Here is a 6,197-nt window from a genome sequence, read left to right on the forward strand (position 1 = left end):
GCCAACTTTGGTGCAACAACATCCTATGGTCGAATAGCGGTTTGGGATGTAACGGTAATCACTGGCGACATCACCCTTGGTGTAACATCGGTCCTTTGTATCAGCACGTGACGTAACAGCAACCTGTAACAACATACAGGGTGTAACAACAAACTGCTCTACCCTGCTCTGAAACTGATCAGCACAACCTGTTTACTCTGTAACCTTGTTCCCACGAGAAACACCTGAAAAAGAGAAGAGCTTCCAAAATACTCCTCCAATGCTCACCCCAGTTAGCCACAAAAAGGAATATAGTATCGTATTATTCAGCAAAACATGGAAAAATAACATGATAGTGGAATAGGTTGTATAAATGAGAAAAATGGTGATTAATCATGTAAAGTTTCATGGGCCTGGAGGATAAGAGGATCAAAACTAGGGAAAGAAAGTGCAAAAAACAAGTAAAAAGTCACACCCAATACCAATCAATTCCAAGCAATGCCTGGTAGGGATTATTTTCATCCACTATCTCGATCACTTCAAAATTAGCTATAGCGCGCGCTACTTCAATATCCACAGTCACTCCATGTAAGTGCCCCATAGGAATAATCTTTTGTTGGTTCTCCATTCGCAGTTGGATTGGGGACCACTGTAGCATCAACTTTCCCATTCATTTCCAAGTTTGTTTAGGCAACACATTGGCATCAAATCCCAGATCAAGGATTATCTTTTCCATTTCAAATTTTCCGATTTGTGCAGTCAATCTCATCTCCTGACTATTCCTCTTCTTACCCTTATCCACTTTGTGCATTGCGCACTGCTCAGGAAGTGGCTTTCCCTTGCTAGCACAGTTGTTAATCAATTCTTGCAGTCCCTCTACTGCTTTTTGGTCCCTTAAGAGCTTCATGCAGGTCTGTAAGAAAGATGTCAACAATGAAGGATTTGTTTCTTGCGCAGTACTAACCTCTTTAGGTTGCTCCGTTCATGCACCCTGAGTTTTTGATGTGGACACTCATGAATTGGCAAAGCTCTTTTTTTCCTCCATAAAAGTTTCCTTTCCCTTATGCAGATCAAATCAAACATCTTTGTTAGCAGCCTTACGTACCCATATATTTTCCTCTGGTTGTTTCCCTTTATCCTCCCCGGTAGTTATACCACTCCGCGTAATAATATTAACACTGGGCCCATCTTCATGCGGTTCTGATCTCATCATCTGGATGTTCTAAGTAGGTTGTTGGGTCTGGGTCTTCTTTTCTTGCATTTTTGCGATGAGCACGGGACAATCTTCTATAACATGGTCAAACTGTCGGCAATATTGACAAGAGGGGTGCGTTGGATTCTGACAATCTCGCGCAAAGTGGCTTGGTTCCCCACAATTGTAACAAATGATCTGTCCACGACCTCTTCCAGCTCCTCCCCCTCGTCCTTGGAATCCTCTTCGCGTTGTAGTTGCGCCTTAATCCTATTGAGGACATGCCTCCATTTGTACTCTATATGTTGGTGTTATGTCCATCATTAATTCATAACTTCGGCAATTGCGCTCATCATGACCTACAGATTTACAAAAATTGCAAAACAGTTGTTGGGGAGTCTACATAAACTTCTGTAACAAGTGGTAATTGTTTGTCATACGTTTTCTTGTGATCTGGCAGATAGCGCACCATGGCACTACACTGGTGCTTGTCCTAGCTGTATCTTTTGGCTTCAGGGGGACAAAACCTCCTCCAACTAGATAATTCTGATACACCGGGAAATGATCCTTTTCGTGACCATGGCCTTTACATTTTAAACACCATACTTTTGTGTGAGTCTCATTCTGGACTTATTTTCCCTTTTTGAGACTCTGCAACTCCATATGTAGGCTAGCCAATTGCGACTGGATTTGTTGCACTCCTAGATTCGTATCCTGAATAGGTGAGGCTTCCAAATTCATAACAATCTCGAGTGCCTCAGCTTGCATTCCAATCTTTTGTTGTGACAATGGAAATTTCAAATGAGGTAATAGCGAAGCAATATACCAATCCTTGTGTTGTTCATACATGATCTGCAGACTAGTCTGTTGCAACAGACATTTCAATCTTTGATCAAAATCCCATGCATATTCATTTACCCTCTGCTTGATTTCTTTGACCTCCGTTACATACTGGGCTTGTGACTTAGGCTTGTTGAATTCATTATTCAATGCATCTTTCGTATCTTTCAACATCACATCTAAGTTGGTCGTACTATACATAATATACAAGCTTAGTGTTGGAGAGGTAAATCCCCTCTACGGATAGAGGCGATCCCTACTAGCCCAGAATGGGTCTAGCAACAATCAATCAATGCTACTATGCAAGTTCCTAATTGCAAATAAAAGATAGGAAATGAACACCTACTTGGATTCCAACGCTGTTGTTTGATGAAGAGATGTCGTTCTCGCTCCTTCGCTTTGGCCGGTCACGATCTCTCACGATCCCCGTAGATAGATACCTGCACACACGAAGAGAAATACAAACACAAGCGTGAAATCTAATAAATGCAATTATACATCAGTCAGAAAGGATGTAATTCACATTAACCATTACAAAGACAAATGAGAATGGAACCATAACAGTAGTCATCTATTATTAATCAATAACAGAGAAAGGTACAACCAAAGTTCTGACGTTGAGTCCTTCTCAAGAGGGTCCAGCCAGCAAGTCTCTTAAGCATTCACCCTTGGAGGTAGATCTCCCAAGACAAAAACTCTCTCTCACACAAGCAATACTCACAACCTTCCTTAAGCTCTCTAGCAAATCCACACTTGTCACACCAACTACCTACTAGCAGCAGCACTCTAAGCACTATGAATTCCACACTATCCAAAACTAGCTGCTCATGGCAATGGTAGAGGCTTAAATAGGAGAAGGAGTCTCCATGAATGGTGGGAGGATGAGCTTATCTCCAAGGAAGGTGGCTCAAATGACGAACAGACATGCCATAGAAGGGAGGGCGACATTCACAAGGCCAACAACCAGGTCTGGAGTCATCTGGAAGGCTGGCTGTTAGAACAAACTCGCCCAAACTGGATCAGCGCGGGTGTATAACTGCACTGGAGCGCTGACATCGCATCTTAATAACGGAGCAGGCTGTGTCAGCGCGACTTAATACAAACATAGGATGCGCTGGCTCATGAAATTCGACCAGCGCGGAAAACCCGTGTGCTTCCGCGCTGGCAGCGCATCAGTTGCACTATCAGCCGCCAGTCAGCGCGGTTATTTTAATAACAGTCGCGATGATGAAATAAACTTTGGCAAAGTGGGTCATTTGGCCAGATTAGAGAGCATGATCATGATTAATGGGAATTCATGACATAGTAGGGAGACTGACAGGGAGATAGTGACAAATTACTGTGTAACACTTAGCACCCTATCTTGCAATGTTGTGACCATCTGCGCTTTCTTCAGCTCATCATCTGTTATCTGTTGTGACTTCCACATAGCATCTGCTACAAACCAGAATTGTTCAAGAACTTCTATCCCCAGACCCTTGAATATGGGCATCTTCATAGCATTCGCCATGCTGAATAGTGGAGATGGAGGTTCGGGACTTACACGTACCACCCGACCATAGACATGGCTGAACCAAATCTCTCTTTTAGCCAATCACGCCCGTGCCATATTCCAAGCATGAATGTGGGATCTCATAGAACAATCAATTCAAGAACAACCAAGGGAATCCAAAGGTTAAACCACCTCCACCCTCATCAAATCGCGATCACACCAAGACCGGTGCTCCGATCACAACCAAAAAGAACTCAGAATGCCATCCAGAATCCATCACTATCCTTGTCTCTCAAGCTTTATCGCATTCCAAACCTGGATCACTAGGCCCTAAACCGAGACTACTCCCTCAGGCTTTACCGTGTATCCCACCAAAACCGGTTAAGGGATTCCTAGGCCTTTGTGAATGAACCTTGAGACCACCTCCGCTCCAGATTCCAAAATCCATCTGACAACCCAAAGTTCCAAAAACTGGGATAAACATCCCAACATACCATGGCATTCGAAAAAGAAAAAAAAAGCAAGGCTAGGCTGAAAACCACTGTCATAAGCTGGCAAAACCATCCCACTGACAACAAGAGAACCACACACCAACATGCAAAGCCATGCATGTCCAAACCAACTAGGAAATCACACATGCAAAAGGCTACCTACAAGTATTCATGCTGAAGTTGTTTGATCATGCTTTCCTTTCCTTGATCCTTGCTTCCTTTTTCTTCCTTTGCTCCAAAAACTAGAGTGCACCAAGAAAACTCTAAGTGACCAAGAGTGAGAGAGAGAGTGAATAATGAGAGAGCGCTCTGAACTTGAACTGACAAAAGCCATGAACTGGTCCTCATAAGCCTTTTTATGCATGAGGCCTCTAATTTCTTCATTTTCCATTATTTTCCTTCAATTTCCTCCTCACATGCAACCTGTGACCTTTCACCTTAATTTTCTCCTAATTTCCTTAATTTTCATAAATAAATGTGCCAAAATGCATTTTTGCCTTTTAATGCCTTTGTTTTAGCCTTTGTCAATTTTCCTTAGCCAAAACACACATCCATTGATGCCCACTAAGATATATTTGCGCAACATTTGGCTTGGAATATGTGTCCCTTACCTGTGTCTTTATTTTGCCTTTATTAACTTTTATTACATGAACTTTTCACCAGTGTTGTTACACCTCCTATGACTTTTCCATCATTCATCCATCACCCATCCACTCCATTTCACCAAAAAATTGCTCAAATTCTCCACTCTATCCTACCTTAATAAAAAAAACACAAAAGCTACTATTTCTTATCTCTATAGTGTCTACACTACTCCTCCATGACTCTAACCCTATCCTCATAGCTTATCATCATCTCCCTCATGCAAACTGAAGACTTCAAGGGGAGAACAAAACACTGCTACATGAAGAAACTCCTCCTGTAGTAGCCTGTGCAGCCACACAACAATCACTGATATTATTTTTTTCCACCACCAAAAGGGATGATGAAGCTTTGTTTGCAGCCATAAAGAGACACATCATTCTCAGGGAGGCTTTCCATCGGCAGCAGCATCTTGGATATCAGAAGAGGCACCTGCAAACACACAACAAAAGCAACAGTCAAGGTAGCATCAAGAATGAAGACATGCACATGAAATAAGTCAAAGAGGTCAACTCCCTTGATCATAATGATATATGGTCTAGCTCCAGCGTGCAAACCTTTGCAACAATTCGATCCACGAGTAGGCTTAGGTATGACAACCCTAACCTCTTCCCTCTGCATAAAAATGACAAAAATGTGTTTTGAGCGAGAAAAGGTGTTTTAATAAGCTGGAGGTGGCCAGTGAACTTGGCCACCCTCAACAGTGTGAGTTAAGTCACCCATGCAATGTGGAAATGTCAAGTCAAAACAAGGTGGTGTCCTCTAAGAGTGGGGTGATAATCAGGAGGAGGGAGAAATAATTACAGTTAGTGGGGACAACAATCCAAAAGAGGAAGCTCGTGTTAATCCCAAGTCACTAGAGTACTTCAAGATTTTAACCAAAAGAGGATATTATGTGTTGGCTCAACATCATTTGCACCATCACTCACTCATTCCAAAAACAGGTAGAGGAAGGTTGAGCTAGTGCATCGAGCAACCTAGAGTGTCACCGAGGAGCTTTGAACCCTGCCTGCGAAGTGTTACTGGAGAAAGCTACAGGTAGGCCTGAAATTGCTATAGAAGGGCCGAGAGGAGCTACAGGAGGAGTTGGGAGGAGAAAAAGGAGTCACTGTGGCTCGATATTGTCTCAAAACCTTCGTGCACACCCAAAATTGCTTTGACGAGAAGTAAGTGACGCACTCCTTCTTTGTTTCTACACTCAATTGCATGAGAAGTTTGCTTGAAATTAAGAGCCTATAGTAGTCCATTAGTCAGTAGGAGGTCTTTTGGAGGTTTGTTGTGATTAAGAGAAGAAAAAATAGTTTGGATGATATCAATTTGAATGCGGTTTGTTGTGATTAAGAGAAGAAAAAATAGTTTGGATGATATCAATTCGAGCACCCTTCTTCCTCAATGGGAGAGACAGGTGGTGCAATGACGAGAGTGGAAAGTAGGATACGAGAGTTGACGTGGTGGATCGTTAGTAGGAGCGGAGGAGAGAAAGGTGGTTTTCGGGGTGGTGGTATGTGGTTTTAGGCAGGGGTGCGAAGTTACAAGCGGCCGCCACGTAGCGTGGGACCCG

The sequence above is a fragment of the Pinus tabuliformis genome, chromosome 5_2 (assembly GCF_031772625.1).
Source record: "Pinus tabuliformis cultivar Carrire ecotype Pingquan chromosome 5_2, CPIR1, whole genome shotgun sequence".
Taxonomy (NCBI): Eukaryota; Viridiplantae; Streptophyta; class Pinopsida; order Pinales; family Pinaceae; genus Pinus; species Pinus tabuliformis.